Consider the following 20,481-nt stretch of genomic DNA (forward strand, 5'->3'; position numbering starts at 1 on the left):
CTTTTCTGGAAGCTAAACCCATGAATCCGCTTAATCTAGGCAAAATAAACTGTTCCCCATTTTTCTCTATACTATAAAGTAGTTTTCATAGGATGTGTTCTAGTCAGTATCTCTCAGACTGTTTCCCTTCACTACATAATAATCAATACTGTGATAAGTTTTTTAAACTTTTACACTTGCTCAACAGTTTTTTTTTATATAAGCTTAATTGCACGTGTGTATAAACAAATACACATTTCCAAAAATATATATTTATCTTTGAAAGCTTCAAGGTTTTGCAACATTATAAAGAAAATATAAAACATTATGAGTGAGATTTTATATGAGGGAATACATGACTTATCTGGAAAAGAAAGAAAAAAACCAAATGAATTATGGAACACAGAAGCCTTTAAGAAAAGGAAAGAGGCTACTGAATATGGAAATTTTCAAGTTTCTAACTTGCAGCATCTTTATTTTGGTGAGCATTAATAGCAAAATTGCACTGGCAATATAAATCCCAACAGAACTTGCAAACCTTGAATCAGAATTAATTTCCTTTTGTCTTTGCTGTAATAATGAGTATATATGGAAATAAATCTCATATTTCTTCATTCCTGTTTTCTTGAAGTCTTTGAAGATTAGTGAGGAGGGAATTTTAGCTAGGTGGCAGAGGTAATAACATGTGCAGCTCTGTGGATCTAGGTTGCAGATTAGCTATTTCTGTTATAGGGACGCATGCTGTAGGCAGGACTCCACTGACTCACAGTAAGGGAGTTTTCCGATTCCGAAGTTATTACAGGCTGGACAAAGCATGTGCAAACACAAATGCTAAGTCACTTGCCAAAGGTCACAGAACAAGTCAATGGCAAAGCTCACTAAAGAACTCTTTTCACACCTAGGCAAAGGTCCTAACCTGACTGTGCTGATTTTCAACATCCCTTTTTGGAGGATTGTTGCTTCCTTGATTTGAATGAAGCTATTCACATGGGGAATCCTAATCCAATTAGGATTAGGCTCGGAGCCCAGACCCGAATGCTATTTAGTGGCTTGCTGGTAACGAACTGCTGGGCCCGTTACGAATGTACAGTCCTTTCTATGCTGAATGGAACCTGTCTGTACATTGTACATGTTTTTCTCGTATGTTTGAGTGACACAAACACAATCGGCTCCCCTCAATGGTGGACATAAATGTTAGCAAAATCATAATAATATTACTACTATTACTGTGTTGACATTTTCCTGGCATTCTACAGATAGCTTGGGGAGGTGGGCAAAGGAACTAATAAGCTTGAACTATACTGAAGCTTGAATAAATCATTCTCTCAAATTAGGTTGTACTCAAACCCAACTGTTTTTCCTCCTCCATTTCTGTGGAAAACAGGAGGCTTAAATAATTTCAATATTCCACTTGCCTCCTTTCTGGGTACAGAATTTCAATATAATTTTTGAAAAGAGGATTAAAAACTATAAAAATAAACTCTTCTCCCACAGTTATGTACAACCTAAGAGGAAAATGAAGACATTAACCTGAGTATAGGCCTTTTGCACAGGAAAAACTAACAGGAACCACATTAGTGTTATAATCACTGTCAAAGCATAAGATTTAAGGTGAGGAAGAAAAGAACTTGAATTTTAAAGAACTTTTCTGAAAGGGCTTACATTTTCCCAAGTAATATCTCCCATTAATTTAACATGTTCGTTGTTTTCCTACCCACAGCCATCAAATTATTCTTCCTTTTTCTCATATAGTGCTGATACCTACTGATGGATTAGATTGTTTACAAAGTCTGCAGCTCAACAGATTTTGAAAACTGCTGCAATTCAGAAGTTAATAGCTGGTTCTCTTGAAAGTGGAAGGTCAGAATTAAAACTCTGTGTACCATGAGGCTGTCACTGTGAGTATGGGTTTGCAAATGATCTCTGAGGCACAAACACAATATACAACAGCAGAATTTATTACATAACTTTTAAACACTTAGGAATATGTTTGAGATTAACTTTGATATGTAAGACACTTAAAAAATGGAGCATTTTGGAGACCATTTTGACAAATGATACTTCCTCCAACAATTGACCAGCAATGGAAGCTGTGTCACTTCTAAGTGCATCTAAATTGCCTAGTACTATTAAGAAGTCATTTAAGCTTCAGCAGTGTTTTGTCTGATTCTGAAACCGAGCACTTAAAATGTATGCCTTGTCCAAACACATAATGAAAACATTATTTTTTACTTTCTTTTTAAGCCAATCTTCCTCCACAAACACATACACATCCCAAGCTGAAAAGAAAAAAAGCAGCAAATGATGATGACGTGTTCTATCAAATGCATGAGTGAAATAGGATCTATCACTGTGTCAGTCTGGGTATAAGAGCTTTCTTCTAGGACTCAAGGGGATATTAAAATAAGAAAGCCTTTTTTATCACTTTATGTGATTCATGATTTAGAAGCAACATCCATGAGTTTTGTAAGCCAAGGAAAAGCTTAGGTAGATACACAGTAATAGAGAATAACAGAAAAGGATTTTTGATTAAACAAACCACTCAAATGGACATAATAATTTAGACGTTTCTACAGTAAAATGAGTGGGAGAACGCTTCTGTGGAAGTTACTGAGTATAATTTACAAAGTCATGCAGACTATTGTAATTTGTTTCTCTTATATCCTTATATATTTGTGCAGCGCCTAGAACTGGTAAGAGTCATAGAATCATAGAATCATAGAATCATTAAGGTTGGAAAAGACCTCTAAGATCATCGTGTCCAACCGTCAACCCAACACCACCATGCCCACTACACCATGTCCCTAAGGGCCTCATCTACACGTCTTTTAAATACCTCCAGGGATGGTGACTCCACCACTTCCCTGGGCAGCCTGTTCCAAGGCCTGACCACTCTTTCAGTAAAGAAATTTTTCCTAATGTTCAATCTAAACCTCCCTTGGCACAACTTGAGGCCATTTCCTCTTGTCCTATCGCTAGTTACTTGGGAGAAGAGACCAACACCCACCTCGCTACAACCTCCTTTCAGGTAGTTGTAGAGCGCGATGAGGTCTCCCCTCAGCCTCCTCTTCTCCAGGCTAAACAACCCCAGTTCCCTCAGCCGCTCCTCATAAGACTTGTGCTCCAGGCCCTTCACCAGTTTCGTTGCCCTCCTCTGGACGCGCTCCAGCACCTCCATGTCCTTCTTGTAGTGAGGGGCCCAAAACTGAACACAGTATTCGAGGTGCGGCCTCACCAGTGCCGAGTACAGGGGCACGATCACCTCCCTATTCCTGCTGGCCACACTATTTCTGATACAGGCCAGGATGCCGTTGGCCTTCTTGGCCACCTGAGCACACTGCCGGCTCATGTTCAGCCGGCTGTCAACCAGTACCCCCAGGTCCTTTTCCTCTGGGCAGCTTTCCAGCCACTCTTCCCCAAGCCTGTAGCGTTGCCTGGGGTTGTTGTGGCCGAAGTGCAGGACCCGGCACTTGGCTTTGTTGAATCTCATACAGTTGGCCTCGGCCCATCGATCCAGCCTGTCCAGGTCCCTCTGCAGAGCCTTCCTACCCTCGAGCAGATCAACACTCCCGCCCAACTTGGTGTCGTCTGCAAACTTACTGAGGGAGCACTCGATCCCCTCGTCCAGATCATTGATGAAGATATTGAACAGGACCGGCCCCAAAACTGAGCCCTGGGGAACACCGCTCGTGACCGGCCGCCAACTGGATTTAACTCCGTTCACCACAACTCTCTGGGCTCGGCCGTCCAGCCAGTTTTTTACCCAGCGAAGAGTGTACCTGTCTAGGCCGTGAGCCGCCAGCTTCTCTAGGAGAATGCTGTGGGAGACAGTGTCAAAGGCCTTACTGAAGTCCAAGTAGACCACATCCACTGCCTTTCCCTCATCCACTAGGTGGGTCACCTGGTCATAGAAGGAGATCAGGTTGGTCAAGCAGGACCTGCCTTCCATGAACCCGTGCTGGCTGGGCCTGATCCCCTGGTTGTCCCGGACATGGCTCGTGAGCACCCTCAAAACCAACCGCTCCATGATCTTCCCCGGCACCGAGGTCAGGCTGACCGGCCTGTAGTTCCCCGGATCCTCCTTCCGGCCCTTCTTGTAGATGGGAGTCACATTGGCGAGCCTCCAGTCGTCCGGGACTTCCCCAGTTAACCAGGACTGCTGGTAAATGATGGAGAGCGGCTCGGCAAGCTCCTCCGCCAGCTCCCTCAGGACCCTCGGGTGGATCCCATCCGGCCCCATAGACTTGTGAACATCCAGGTGGCATAGCAGGTCATGAACTTCATCCTCTTGAATTATGGGGGGTTTATCCTGCTTGTCGTCCCTGTCTTCCAGCTCAGGGGGCTGAGTACCCTGAGGATAACCATTCTGACTACTAAAGACTGAGGCAAAGAAGGCGTTGAGTACCTCAGCCTTTTCCTCATCCTCGGTGGCAACGTTCCCCCCCGCATCCAATAGAGGATGGAGATTCTCCTTGGCTCTCCTTTTGTCATTAACATACTTATAAAAGCATTTTTTGTTGTCTCTCACGACAGTGGCCAGGTGGAGTTCTAGCTGGGCTTTTGCCGTTCTAATTTCCTCTCTGCACGACCTAACGCGATCCCTGTACTCTTCCTGAGTTGCCTGACCCTTCCTCCACAAGTGATAAACTCTCCTTTTTTCCCTGAGTCCCAGCCAGAGCTCCCCGTTCAGCCAGGCCGGTCGCCTTCCCCGCCCGTACTTCTTGCGGCACATGGGGACAGCCCGCTCCTGCGCCTTTAAGACTTCCTTCTTGAAGAACGTCCAGCCTTCCTGGACCCCTTTGCCCTTCAGGACCGTCTCCCAAGGGATCCTCTCGACCAGTGTCCTGAGCAGGCCAAAGTCCGCCCGCCGGAAGTCCATGGTAGCGGTTTTGCTGGCCCCCCTCTTTACTTCACCAAGTATCGAAAATTCTACCATTTCATGGTCGCTAAGCCCAAGCCGGCCTCCGACCACCACATCTCCCACCAGCCCTTCTCTGTTCGTGAACAGCAGGTCAAGCGAGGCATCTCCCCTGGTGGGCTCGCTTACCAGCTGCGTCAGGAAGTTATCCTCCACACACTCCAGGAACCTCCTCGACTGTTTCCTCTCTGCCGTGTGGTATTTCCAGCAGACATCCGGAAAGTTGAAGTCCCCCACAAGAACAAGGGCTAGCGACTGGGAGACTTCTGCCAGCCTCTGGTAGAATATTTCATCTGCCTCCTCTTCCTGGCCAGGTGGTCTATAACAGACCCCCAGCAGGATATCTGCCTTGTTGGCCTTCCCCCTCATCCTTACCCACAAGCACTCGACCTCGTCATCACTATCATCGAGCTCTAGACAGTCGAAGCATTCCCTAACATACAGGGCTACTCCACCGCCTCTCCTTCCTCGCCTGTTCCTTCTGAAAAGCTTATAGCCGTCCATTGCAGCACTCCAATCGTGCGACTCATCCCACCACGTTTCCGTGATGGCGACTAAGTCATAGCTACCCCGCTGCACAATGGCTTCCAGCTCCTCCTGTTTGCCGCCCATGCTGCGTGCATTGGTATAGATGCACTTGAGCTGGGCTGCCGATTTCTCCCCCGACAATGGCGTGCGGACCCTAGGCTCTTCTCTAGAGAGCCTGGTTTTATCCCCGTCCCCCTTCAAATCTAGTTTAAAGCCCTCTCGATGAGCCCGGCCAACTCACACGCGAGAATCCTTTTCCCCCTGCGAGACAGCTGAACTCCGTCCGTCGCCAGCAGGCCCGGTGCCATGTAAACCTCCCCGTGGTCAAAGAAGCCAAAATTCTGTCGATGGCACCAGCCCCTGAGCCACGTGTTGATCCGATGAGTTTTCCTGTTCCTTTCGGTGTTCCGCCCCGCCACTAAAGGGATCGAGGAAAAAACTACCTGTGCTCCCGATCCTCCTACCAGTCGCCCCAACGCCCTGAAGTCCCTTTTGATCCCTTCGGGACTTCTCCCTGCAACCTCCTCACTGCCAGCCTGTATAACCAGTAGCGGGTAGTAATCGGAGGCCTGCACGAGACTAGGGAGTTTCCTAGTAATGTCCTTCACCCGGGCCCCAGGGAGGCAGCAGACTTCCCTGTGGGATGGGTCCGGCCGACAAATTGGGCCCTCGGTCCCCCTCAGAAGGGAGTCACCAATGACAATTACCCTCCTTTTTTTCTTAGCGGAGGCAGTCGTAATTTGTGGGGCTGGCTGCCTCTCCTCGGGCAACCCCCTGGATGGGCCTTCATCTTCGTCCTCGTTCGTCTGGCCCTCAAGTTCCAGAGCCCCATATCTGTTGTGTAGGGGCAGCTGGGAAGGTTGAGGCGAGGAAGGCCGGCCGGGGGTTCGCCTGGCGCCCCGAGCAGGGACCTGTGTCCATTCCCCTCCGTCGCCTGGGTCTCCTCCTTCTGCCTGGTGGCAAGAGGGCAGGGGTTCCTCCGCTTCTTGCGGCGCCTCCGTGTGCTGCCCTTGCCTCAGGGATGGCAGGGTGCGGCTCCACCAATCTATCTCCCTCTCGCACTCCCTGATGCTCCTTAGCCTCTCCACTTCCTCCTTCAGCTCTGCCACCAGGCTGAGCAGATCATCCACCTGGTCGCAACGCACGCAGGCGTCGTCTCTGCTGCCCTCCTGTACCAGGGACAGCCTCAGGCACTCCCTGCAGCCGGAGGCCTGGACAGATGTGTGTTTGCGTAGGGGCTCCGTCTGGGTCGCCACGTTTCTCCTGGCGATGGCTTTCGGCCGAGTGGATACCATGGCCAGGTCCTCTTCTGGGAGGGCAACGACCACGAGCTGAGCTGGCCTCTGGAGCCTGGAGGGGGGCTGCGCCCTGCTCGCACGCCCTGCCCTGTGCCAACTGCCGCGCAAACTGCCGCGCCACGCCCTTCTGACGCGCCACGCCCTGTTTGCCCGCCCTGTTCGCCGCGCTCCGGGTCGCTCGCGCTCCCTGGGGGCTGCTCTTGTACCTGAGGGGGTTCGGCTGCCGTCCCTCCTGGCCCCGCCCACGCTGAGTCAGAGCTGCCGCTCGTCAGGAGCTCGCTCCGCCGGCTCGGCTCCGGCTCGCTCGGCTCGGCTCGCTCCGCCGGCTCGGCTCAGTCAAAGCACTGATGGGAATCAAATACAAATCCTATGTTCAGTAGTCAATGGAAATGGAGCTTTTTTCCTCTGATCAATCTTTTAGCCATTTTCTCCACCTCTTCCAATGTAAATGCATGGGTAAAAGTATAGACAGTTACAACACAGCCACTGCCCAGTCTCACAACAGTGCACTAAACAATTAAGAAGTTGCTGACAGCATAAGTGTTTATAAGTAGCAGCTCAACAAATGTAAAAAAAGTCTGAAGGACAGTCTATCCTTAAGAAAAGATGGGGATAATAATGTGCTGGGTAAATGTAAATCTTATGATGATTTCCATTACATTGCCTCAAACTCCACCTTTCAAATGTGTCTTCGTACACTGAGGTGGAAGAAGACTTACTTGTTTGTGCAAAACTAATTACTTTTTTCTTAATGTCCTTCTTAAAATTCCCTTTTGTTCTTACAGAAAATAGATAAATAAATAACAAGTTGCTGTTGTGCTGAGATCACTGCTCAGCATGCCAAGAAATAATCCTGGCTTTCTCAGGCTCTCCGTTCTGTCTGTATTGATGAGACTTGCATTTAGATTATGAGATTTCTTAGCCAGAGAAGGCCTTCTTTGTTCAAATTTTTTATGGTCCCCACTCCAATGGGAACCTTATTCCACAGCATGGGCTTCTGGGCAGTACAGAACTTGAAATGTATGTCATAAGGAAAGTGGTGAATAAGCACTCACTTCAATAAGTACTTCATAAGTGAGTGAACCCTCATGCATTGATGATAACTTGAAGAACAGTAGGAATGTTCAGAAAGTAGTACGATGGCACGCAAATTGGCACGGCAGCAGCTGTGTTCTCAAGATTGAAGACTTTGTCATTAGAAATCTACAGCTATGAAGGTACAACTCCAGAACTACCTTTGGTTTAACATATGCAACCACTGAAGGCACAAGAAATCAAAAAAAATTTGCATTCCTTCAGTCGAGAGAGGAAGATAGAAAAGAAAATTTTCCTTCCCACACAGAGGTCCAGAACTCAGCCACGATTTAATATTCAAATCAATTATAGTTCCTCACATCCTTATCTCAGGAATTAAATGCATTGTTATATGCTTTGCTGGATCAAAATCTTTGCCTTTGAGATGCTAGAATAGTAAAAAAAAAGACACTGCCTAAACTCAGCAGCAGATAAGTAACTTGCTCTTGTTTTCCTGACCAGCAGGTTGTGGCCTTTCAATATGCCTTTTCTAGTAGTCTTCTTGACAGCATACCTCCTTAAGGAAAGACTTATAATACAAAATATAAATTTTGAAAATCTGTGGAAAAGAAAAGGTATTTTAATAATCCAGTCTCTTAAGCTACAAGAGCTCGTTGATGTATATCTGAAAACATTGTTTTTAACAATAATATCTGATGAAATGCAATCCAGTTTGAAACAAAAACATTGTTTATAGTGAATTATAGTGAACCTGAGAACCTATCCCTAATTATCCTTTGAAATAAAAACTAGATGTTGTACTGTAAAGAGGACTGCATATTAAATGAAGACTTATTGCTGTATTGTTGGACAGTAATTTTATCTATGTCCAACTTACTCATTTAGTAGATAAATTTAGAACTGGATTCTTTCCAGAAGGTTTCAGGACCCGATCAGCTCTAAAGTTGATCAGAGCAATGAATACAGTAAGACAATATGCTTTCACTACAGTAATAAGTGAAATTCAGCACTGACATGCAAACAGGTTCAACTGAGTGTCCCTTACTTCAGCTTCATTAGAGTTCAGCTTACTAATCAATAACTGAGTCAGCCATTGCTGCAGGCAGTCTGAGGAGATGAAAGTGAGAAAAAATACTGTTCTTGGAAGTATCATTTCCAGGGGATATTAGCTCAAGGGTTCACAGTTACATGCCACCAAAGCACTGACTCAGCCGCTGATCTAAAATGTCATTGGGAGAATTTATCCCTTGGAGCAATTGGAAATTTCCAACTATCTACAGGCATTGTTCTGGTCAGAGTTTTAAATTCAAAAATGCTCACTGTGGACAGGTATATGAGAAATACTGGATTCAGATAAATCAATAACTTATCTAAGAATCCATCTGTACTGTAGGCATGTGATTGTGAATCATTCAGATTCATCCCGCAAAAGAAAATAGAAAATTGTATCAGTCCCATATATACACCATTAGAGTCAGCTGATTGGTCAATCATCCCCTAAATTACAAAAAATTGTCTGGCATTTGACAGTTTCTGCTATTGTGAAACAAACTGGGTAAGCAAAAAAGAAAACATAATTTGGTTTTGTGTTTATTTATTAATTTGTTTCCTTTAGTTTGTCATTTCAACACACTTGCAGGCAATCATAAAATTTGGGTAGCAGTTTAAAATAACCTAATTACATTTTTAAAAACTTTCACAAAAGGGTCTACTGAGCTTGCTTACTCTTTTTTAGAACTAGCAGATGTTTAAAGTACTTACCTGAGAGCCTGAACTAGTAGCTTTGAAGTGGCAATCATGGAATCAGCAATTCTGCTCTGCGGTTTTGACTGCTGTTCATTACTGTATGACTTCTGGCATTCTTCCCTGCACTCTGCCTGTATTGCAGCCTCATCCTGCTTTTGCAAGGGTCGTACTGTTTGATGTGTTGCAAAAAGTTGCGTTCCTGCAAATCTGCAAGAATATTCACAGCTTTTTAGTGAAGAAATGAAGCAAACTACCAAAATAGAAAGAAGAAAACTGGGAGTAACACCTTGAGTCTTCCTAATGTTTCCAAGATGAGAGCCTTACGCATCTATTTCATGTTGTTTTTTAAAGAAGTGTTGCTTGTGCAATTATACAGCTTTTGTGCATATTTGTGTATGTTTACCCTAAATATCTCTTGAACACAGTTTTCATGTCCAACCAAAACAACCTTTGACAAAGGTCTCAAATATAGTTCCTTAAGTGAACCTTAGGTTTTCTTAAGTAGCAACTAATAGGTGCTTCACAGAGAAGAGAGGCTATTAACACATCTTCCCATTCCACGATATCATATGAAAGGATGTGACACAAACTCAGGCTTTGTTAGATGTCAAAAAATCCACTCTGGAGAGAGATGTTATGAATTCCACCACTGTGACATGAAAACCCCTCTGACCTCATGATGAGTCAGCCATTGGTGAGTCCAATAGCACTACCCATTCCCAAGAGAACAAGGCTTCAGTATTCCTGTGCTCCACGAAACAATTAGTTTGTAGATGCAGAGGCTTGTCTCACTGCTTTTGGCCGCAAAGCACAATGCAGAGGAACCCTGCCCAGAAAACTGCTCTAATACTCTTTTTCAGAAGCACAAACATGCCTAATTTGAACGTCTTCATCAAAAATAAAAGGGTCTATTGAGACAGCTTTGGAAGATAGTTAACTATCATAATTTAAGCAACAGGGAGACCATTTATTTTAAATTGGAGTTATTTTTAAATGAAGGTTGAACATTTATGATGTTTGTGGTATAACTCCAGAAATGTCAGGGTGCTATGGGGGCTGGCAGTTCCCTGGGGCCAGGGGCCACGGGCCATGGAGGCTCCCAGGGTGGCAGGGACGGTCCCAACACCCCAACAGGAATAGGGCAGAGCAGGGGGCACCGAGGGCAGCGCCAGACCTGGGGTCCGGCACCTCCCTGGGGATGGGGACGGGCTGAGGCCACGACAGAACATTGGCCTATTGATGGGACTGGCCTGGTGGGTTCCATGGCCAGTCGGGGCAGGGTTCTGGCAGAGCTGGAGACCAGCGTCCTACGGTGTCACTAAGGCAGGGACTGAGAGCCCAGGGGGGCTGAAATGGGCTCCAGGGCCATGGACAGAGATGGGGAAGAAGAGAGGCCCTAGGTGCAACCTGTAAGTGCCCTCAGAGCCCTGACAAAAAATCCATAGAGACTAGACTTCGTGCTAGTCATTGCAATATTTGTTTGTAATCCATACGTGGACTAACACTATGGAGTGCCGCAATCTTTCATATGATTACCCTACAATACCATTGAAGGGTATAGAAATGATATTACTGTATTTTATAGACAGAAACCTGAGAGACAGAGCCATTCCAGAAGATCATGAGAGGAAAGAGATTTTAATCACTATGTTCCCTGCCATAAAGAAATAGCCAACCATGAGATTATTGTTTTGGGCTGAGACAAACTGCTGTGGTGCTGTTGACAGGCTGAGGATTGTAGAGCTAACATTCATCAGCACCTACTACAGCACTGACTCCATTAAGATGATGGGAAAACACTTGTTGCAGCACAGCTTTTTTGGAGGGAAGAAGTCTGCAGGGCTTTTGTGCTCACCGTTCTTTAATACTGCAAAATATGTGAGATTGTGCTTATTTCATATACATTCCAGTTCTATTTCAAAGTGGTCGAGTCGTTTTGAGTTTTGTGGGGTAAAAGCACATGCCTAAACTGATACAGGTTTTATGGTCCTTCCCTCCTGAGGATGAGCTAGGGCACAAAATCAACTCAGACGCATGAGTTCTTTCCTGGATCTGGACCATATTTCTCAATTCTGGGAAGCACAGAGTCCATCATGCATTGAGTTATCTGTTAGATTGGGAAAAAATTGAGAGGAAATTATTAACCAGATGAAGCCAAATCAACCAAGGCATCATTACAGGATCAGGCTAAAAAGATAGGTTGCTCATTATACTTGGCCCAACTATTTGTCTTTGCTTGTTCTGTGGGTTATTTATTTTTTCCCTACAGGTCAATCATTGTCATCTGTCTGATTCTTATCACATGCCATGAATAAACAGAATAGTAGAAATCACACTTTAACACGACGGACTATTCCCCTTTTGCAATGTTCTTCCGTGTAGTGGCTGTTAGAGTTCAGCAATATGAGGAAACATAACACAGAATGCAACTGGGTTTTTTATTTTGTTTTCATAGTTAAAGAATGTTTTTTGAAATGGGTTTTCATTGTTTGTCTTGTTATCACTTAAAAAAAGACAGGACCACCTGCATATAGGTAAAGGGAAGGGAAATGAGTTTTTATATCTTCTATTTTAAGTACAAACATTGCTCTTTCTAGCCAAAATCTTCTAAGGGATTGATGGTATCCTGACTGTATTTTTTTTACTTCTCCTCAATTCAATTTACAGAAAATGTCCTAGTGCCACAAGCAACAGAGTAAATACAGTGAAGCATGGTATAACAGCATTAAGTTTCTCTCAGTTTGGTCACTTGCTAATGCTCCACCTGAGTATGAAATGAAGACTCCAGCGTCTCAACAATTCAGCCTTAGAATTTTGTGATTTGTCTGAAAGAAATTAAAAACCATCAGCAATGCTGGGACAGAGAATGATGGAAGAGGACTTGTTTGTATCATTTGTGGGATTAATCCAACGGAGAAATGAATATTCTTGGACAAGTATAAAAAGGTATGGCTTCTCATATAAACTTTTAGTATAATTGTAATGTGGAGCAGACACATGACATAACACCCCAGTAATCCAAGTCTCCCCATAATCTTGTCTGGCAGACCTGTAGGTCAGCCCCTATGTCCATACTTTGCTAGTATGAAAATCATATCATAAAAGAGGGAAGAGAGGAAAGGAGGTAGATGGCCAGCATTCACATATCATTTTGCTAGAGAGCTGGGATATTAGTCAGGACACACAGTCCCTAGAGCTAGAAAGCATTCCTATTGTCATGGTATATACTTACCTTTGTCATCTAAAAGTAGCTTTTATACTGTGATGCAACTGTGATCTAAAAACAACTTAGTGATCTAAAATCACTTCTCAAAGTCTTTTCCTGCTTAGCTTGAGATTTTCTTCTGTGTCTGGAAAGTATGTCTCTGAACAAGCCCAGAGCTGTTTTGTTAATGATTAGATACATCTCACTTCTGCCTTAGTCCCATGGGAACCACGGTACCTAGGCATATTCTGGAAGGATTCTGCAATCTCCCCCTGAAGTGCATGTTGAGACATGGTATGAAAAGGGATCATGATAAAGCATTCAACTTCCTAGGTGACTTAGTAGCTGGGACACTCAGCCTGGGTTTTGGTCTTGGATCCAAAGATGACATCTACTTTCTGGCCCAAGAACTCTTTAATATGAACTGTGTAATACTGAAGTAACAAGATCCAAAACTCAGAATTTCCTGTACAGATCAATGGCCTTAGTACAAGGCACAAAGTGCTTCTGTGCCTTTTTGTGTGCTGCTTATTCTTTCACTCTGTACCTGTGAATGTAGCATGTCCTTTCTGCCAAGAGGTGTATCTGCAGCAAGAAGAGTAAAAAGAAATGAACTCTTTGAATGCTCAAGTTTTTCTGCTACTAAAATTGAGGACATACTTAACAATGTCTTTTGTGTAAATTTTCATTGGAATATGAACTAATATCACGCTAAGCTATGCTTTAGATAGATTCAAGACTTCTTAGAATCTTAATATATTTTTAGACTTTTTTTACACCAGATTACCTTAATTCATCCTGGAGTGGAAGGGAAGAAATTGAGATCCTCCCTGAGAAGAGATATTACCACGTTTCCCAACAATTTTATGAATAGCTAAGAATCTTCTACATTCACTAACAAAACAAGCACTAAAATATGTTTTCTTGTGTACATGAATTCAAATACATTGGGATTGCAGATGTTAGCGGGTTCTGCTTCTCTTGAGTCTTCTTTGCTCTCATACAGTGCATTTGATATGAAATAATAACAGAAGGATGCGTTTTATTTTTTAATAAAGACCAACTCATATTTCTGTTTTTCACTTCTCTTTTCAAACTTCTAAATTTTATTTGAAATCCTTCAGTGCTAGGTAAAGGGATCTAACTGTGCAATAGTAAGTTCTTAATTAGACATTTTGATGACATTAGAGATAGTCTTAAAAAGCTAACTTTGGGTATAATTTCTCCAATAGGACTGATCTCTGCCTTTTGAAAGTCCAATTAACTCTTGCTCATGTACCACATTGGATTTAGAGAAACTTGGCAACCTGAGAAACTTGGCACCTATTTACTTTTTTCCAGCTCCAATCTTCGAGTGCTCTACACACCGATATGAGGTGAGATGTTACTCGGTCAAGCTCCTGCATAAATTGTAGTAAAAAAGAAAACTGACTAGCAAATCTGCCACTAGGTGTGAAGACAAAAATGACTTTGCGGATCCACGTTCATTTGAAATCAGCACTTCCTTTTGCACCAGCCACTACCAGGTAACCACTTTACTTGGACTGCAGACTTAGGCTAAATTAGACCAATGCCTTAGTGTGAAATCTCCATGTCCCATTAGCCAGACTTCCTGAATCATAAAGTCCTGGTTGCTCCTAAATGAAAAGTCAGGGGTTTTATTTCATTGACTGCGTTTATGGCAATGAAACACAGTTACATCAGGAAAACCTCTGACCTTTTGCTGTATCTTTTTGAGAACTGCCCTGCTAATGACCATTCATATTAACTGGATATCTGAAAAACAGATGTTTCAGTACAATTCTTCATTCCCTGATGTTCAGTCACCCTGCTAATAGTACTTACTGCCACCCATCAAGAGATAATAAACTCAATATAGTGTAACAAGATTAAACTGAATATTTGACTAACATCAGTGTCTGTTCTCTGCCAATGCCAGATAACTCACCCGAACATTTTAAGAAGTTTTACTTTGTTGCCTTTGTTACAACACGCGTTGAACCTGACCCTCTTAAAACACCTACGATTTTATCTAGTGCTAATAAACCAATGTGTGAACATAGGAATTGAGGACTTGGTACTTACTCAGTTCTACCAGGCCTGCTCTCATGGCAGCAACCTTTCTTCGAAAACCAGGATAGACAGGGTAATAACTCCCAAGAGAACCTCCACATATTTCATCTCAGTTGTCAACATTTTTAGTCACTGCAAATCAGAGTAATTCAGTTGTAGAGATGATGTGAATCAGTTCAGTTAGCTTTTCGTTTTCACTGTTTGCTTTTGTCCCGTTCAAAAGCTGAAATTATGAGTACTAAATGTAAACTTATCATGCACCATAAAAGTTGTGGAGAAACACATCTTTCAAATACTATTTTTGATAAGATGTTCAACATATATTCCTATTTTTTCACGAGTTAGTTTGTTTTTAAACTTGAACAGCTTTAGGTGGATCCCAGACAAAAACCTGGAATCATGTTCTTTTTAGATCAGTTTCAGAAAATGTGTAGTACCTTCACCATGGTTAACAAAGTGTAGCTCCCTCTTTGTCCCTTTTTTCATCCCATGGAGATTTTGATCTAATGAGGCTGTTCTTTCATTTGAACACAAACTCATGTGTTCAAAACTAACAGGGGTGGGGGCTTTGCTGTCAAACCAGTTGAACATTTCAATGTTTTTGATTGATTGATGGTTTAACAGAAGGATAATCAAAGCTAACTGGTAATATAAACCCAAAGCTAACTAATATACATTACTTTAAGACTAAACTAAAATCTAAATTAAAATTCAGTTCCATCTACAAATATGGAAGCTATGGGTGTGATCCTGTGACTATAAGAGCCCTCATGTATGTACTGGAGTTTTACTGTAAGAACTACTATTGCTAAGGGTGGAAGAGGTAATTAACAATTGCCCTGACAAATTGCCTCCCTGAATATATAAATAGCACACTCTTTACAATATTAATTGAAGAAGGATCCAAGAATAGTAAATACACATTTTATTCTATAAATCAGTTTGACATACTATGGCTTACTTGAAACATATCCATCACTGATGATCAGAAAATTAATTAATATAAGAGAAAGGAAATGAGAAGAGAAGACATCCTGGAAGATTGTTCAGATTTCCAAAGCAGCTTATTAACAAAGATATATTCCTGTTGTCAAAACCCTTTTTTCAGCCATCTTTCTTCAGGGCTTGTGCATAGTACCTATGAATAGAACCTCAGCCATTTACAGGAGGGCTAAAGACATACGGCAAATCTCTTACCAGAACGTCTCTCTAACTTCACTGTGAGATTGCACGTATTTCCACAACTTTTTGAATCATAAATCTTTAGATCAGGAAAAGAACTTAAAGATCCTTAAAGGTTTATATAACACTCTACTGCTTCTGATATAGTGTGGGATACCTCTCATAAAGGGCTTTTCATGTGAGCCTAATTGAGGGAACATCCCTGCCAGCCAGGCCGGGGCGCCGGGGGGAAAACAGGTTTCCGAAAGGGCCATGGGCGGCACAGGCAGAGGAGGAGGAAGCCCAGGAGGGAGCAGCAGCAGAGGGAGCCCGAGGCCGGAGGAGGAGGAGGGCAGGAGGGGCTGCAGGCCCGGGGCAGGGATCCCCGGCAGCCCTGGAGAGAGCCCGCGGGAGCAGAGACCCGCCCTGCAGCCCGGGGAGGGCCCCAGGCCGCAGCAGGGGGATATTTCCTGCGGGAGCTGCGGCCGTGGGGAGCCCCGGCGGGAGCAGGTTGTCCCTGAAGGGCTGCAGCCCGGGAAGGGCCCGCGCTGGAGCAGGGAGACGGGGGAGGAGGGAGGAGCGGCCGAGAGGGGCTGGGGGGGACCGACCGCAACCCCCATCCCCACCGCCTGCGCCCCTCGTGGGGAGAGGGGTCGGGAGTGGAGGGGTGAAGGTGGGACTGGGGGAAAGGGAAGAGAAAAGGTGTTGTTTTAATGTTTGCCATTTGTTTCCCACTACTCAAATTATTAATTAAATTTTTATTATAATTAGCAATAAATTAAATTAATTTTACCCAGGTAAACCTGTTTTGCCCATGACAGTAACTGGTAAGTGATCTCATTGTCTTTATCTTGACCCATGAACTTTTCCATCTTATTTTCTCCCCCCATCCTGTTGAGGAGGGGGAGTGAGAGAGCAGCTGGGTGGGAATTTGGCCCTTAGCCAAGGTTAACCCTCTGTGGTCCTGTTGACTTTTAGATGCTGTGCAAGTTTAAGGCTTTTCATAGAGAAAGGGAAAAAGGCAGTTCCCAGTTTAAAGTGACACCTTCTGTGAAGGTTATTTATTTTACCACTCGGACTGTCTGATACTCATGGGCTTACCTAGGGTGGCTCAGATTTATGAACTACAGTCTTTAAGTCTGTTTGTAGATTCGGCCTTGTGCCAGTCAATAAATAACATTAAGAGCTCGATGAAGAGCCTTCATGACTGCCAGAATCCCTCTGTTTCTGTGCTCAACAACTTCAGATCAGGTTCTCATGCTGAGTTATAACTCTTAGCAAGTAATCTGTTGCCTTCTTCATCAGGTCCTGGATTGGTTTACACTGCAGACCCATACGAAGCACATTGCAATCTCTTTTTGAACAACTACATCATGTGGATCTCAGCAGCACCTGTAGCATCTGAAATTATCAAAACCTGTTACCAGAAGGAAGTGAAAAAAGTTGTGCTGACCATCTCCAAATGTGACTAAAAGCATCTGCATAATTAACAGATTCCATTAATCTGTAAACAGTAATTATTACCCACTCATATAACAGAACGTTAATTGCAAGAATGAATGTTAATGTAATATATAATTAATCTAACAGGATTCTAAAACCACGTACACTAGGAAAGTGAGAATAAGTCATTCATGCCTTTAATAATCTGTGTACATTTGGGTTGTTTTCAGTGAGACAGACACATAGATTATAAGACCCAGAAGAACCCTCCATTTTCTCTAGTCTCTTCAGAAACAAGCTGTATATTTGGGTTAATGTGGGAAAAGAAATTACTTGCCTACAGCAGAATATGACATGCAGAGGTATAATGCCAATATCAGATCCTGTTGCTAGTCAACAAAACCTCTGTTTACATCACTTGAGGATGCAACCAGTATTTAAACCACTACAACTAAAACTTTTTGTTCATTTTGACAAATTTTAGCTGCAGAAAAAGTAGCTATCTAGCATAAACTGGGTTGTGAAAGAGGTATAGCCATGATAAAACAGTGAGGCTCTAATCGTGATGGGCTGTGTACAGAGACACAACACAGATCTCAGGGGTTTTTTATAGAAAATTCCTATACCTGTCAACAGGAATTGTGTGGATGTATCTACAGCATGATATGGCCCTATTTTGATTAGAAAGAGCAAGATTATAAACAGAAACATTAAAGCAAAGTTTGAACCATTTTATTGTGGAGAAAGAATGATCATACCAGCCCTGCGTAAGGAACAATTACAAGGCCAAGAGTCTTTTGCTTGTGTCGTGGTTTAACCCCAGCCAGCAACTAAGCCCCACCCAGCCGCTCGCTCACTCCCCCCCCAGTGGGATGAGGGAGAGAATCGGAAAAGTGAGAAAACTTGTGGGTTGAGATAAAGACAGTTTAATAGGTAAAGCAAAAGCCGCGCACGCGAGCGAAGCAAAACAAGGAATTCATTCACTCCTTCCCATCGGCAGGCAGGTGTTCAGCCATCTCCAGGAAAGCAGGGCTCCACACTATACCAACTACTAGGAAGAAAATTAACACTATCCCAGCCGAAACCGAGCTCAAAACCGAGCGCCCAACATAGAATCATAGAATCATAGAATCATTAAGGTTGGAAAAGACCTCTAAGATCATCGTGTCCAACCGTAAACCCAACACACCATGTCCACTAAACTATGTCCCTAAGGGCCTCATCTACACGTCTTTTAAATACCTCCAGGGATGGTGACTCAACCACTGCCCTGGGCAGCCTGTTCCAAGGCCTGACCACTCTTTCAGTAAAGAAATTTCTCCTAATGTCCAATCTAAACCTCCCTTGGCGCAACTTGAGGCCATTTCCTCTCGTCCTATCGCTTGTTACTTGGGAGAAGAGACCAACACCCACCTCGCTACAACCTCCTTCCAGGTGGTTGTAGAGCGCGATGAGGTCTCCCCTCAGCCTCCTCTTCTCCAGGCTAAACAACCCCAGTTCCCTCAGCCGCTCCTCATCAGACTTGTGCTCCAGGCCCTTCACCAGCTTCGTTGCCCTCCTCTGGACACGCTCCAGCACCTCCATGTCCTTCTTGTAGTGAGGGGCCCAAAACTGAACACAGGATTCGAGGTGCGGCCTCACCAGTGCCGAGTACAGGGGCACGATCACCTCCCTGCTCCTGCTGGCCACACTAGTTCTGATACAGGCCAGGATGCCGTTGGCCTTCTTGGCCACCTGAGCACACTGCCGGCTCATGTTCAGCCGGCTGTCAACCAGCACCCCCAGGTCCTTCTCCTCTGGGCAGCTTTCCAGCCACTCTTCCCCAAGCCTGTAGCGTTGCCTGGGGTTGTTGTGGCCGAAGTGCAGGACCCAGCCCTTGGCCTTGTTGAACCTCATACAGTTGGCCTCAGCCCATCGATCCAGCCTGTCCAGGTCCCTCTGCAGAGCCTTCCTACCCTCGAGCAGATCAACACTCCCGCCCAACTTGGTGTCGTCTGCAAACTTACTGAGGGAGCACTCGATCCCCTCGTTCAGATCGTTGATAAAGATATTGAACAGGACCGGCCCCAGTACTGAGCCCTGGGGAACACCGCTCGTGACCGGCCACCAACTGGATTTAACTCCGTTCACCGCAACTCTCTGGGCCCAGCCGTCCAGCCAGTTTTTTACCCAGCGAAGAGTGCACCTGTCTAGGCCGTGAGCCGCCAGCTTCTCTAGCAGAATGCTGTGGGAGACAGTGTCAAAGGCTTTACTGAAGTCCAGGTAGACCACATCCACAGCCTTTCCCTCATCCACCAGGCGGGTCACCTGGTCATAGAAGGAGATCAGGTTGGTCAAGCAGGACCTGCCTTCCATGAAAATGTGCTGGCTGGGCCTGATCCCCTGGTTGTCCCAGACATGGCTCGTGAGCACCCTCAAAACCAACCGCTCCATGATCTTCCCCGGCACCGAGGTCAGGCTGACCGGCCTGTAATTCCCCGGATCCTCCTTCCGGCCCTTCTTATAGATCGGCGTCACATTGGCAAACCTCCAGTCGTCCAGGACTTCCCCAGTTAACCAGGACTGCTGGTAAATGATGGAGAGCTGCTGGGCAAGCTCCTCCGCCAGCTCCCTCAGTACCCTTGGGTGGATCCCATCTGGCCCCATAGACTTGTGAACGTCCAGGTGGCGTAGCAGGTCATTAACTTCTTCCTCTTGAATTATGGGGGGTTTATCCTGCTCGTCGTCCTTGTCTTCCATGGCTCAAAACCGAGCGCCCAACATGGGGCTTGAAGGGTTCGAGACAACGACAGCTTTGCTTGGAATGTGCTAGATTGAATTTATAGCTTTTATTACGGTTTATAGGGCTGCAGGCTCCTGCGCTTGCCATGGGACTTGCTTGTCTTACTGCGTATTAGAGTCCTGTGCTCGTTAGCGGCTGCTTTTTGCTTTCGCTGCTCGCTGTGCTGCTGCGCTGCTGATCACCTCACTGTGCTGTGCCTGGGGAGGTTCTGATAACAGCAATGGGGATGTGCCTGGGCTGGCAGATGGCCAGGGCATCACTGCTGTTTCTGTGCTGCTGTGTTGGACAGGCTGGAACTCCAGTGTGAACTCCA

This window comes from Calonectris borealis, chromosome 2, assembly GCF_964195595.1.
Source record: "Calonectris borealis chromosome 2, bCalBor7.hap1.2, whole genome shotgun sequence".
Classification (NCBI taxonomy): Eukaryota; Metazoa; Chordata; class Aves; order Procellariiformes; family Procellariidae; genus Calonectris; species Calonectris borealis.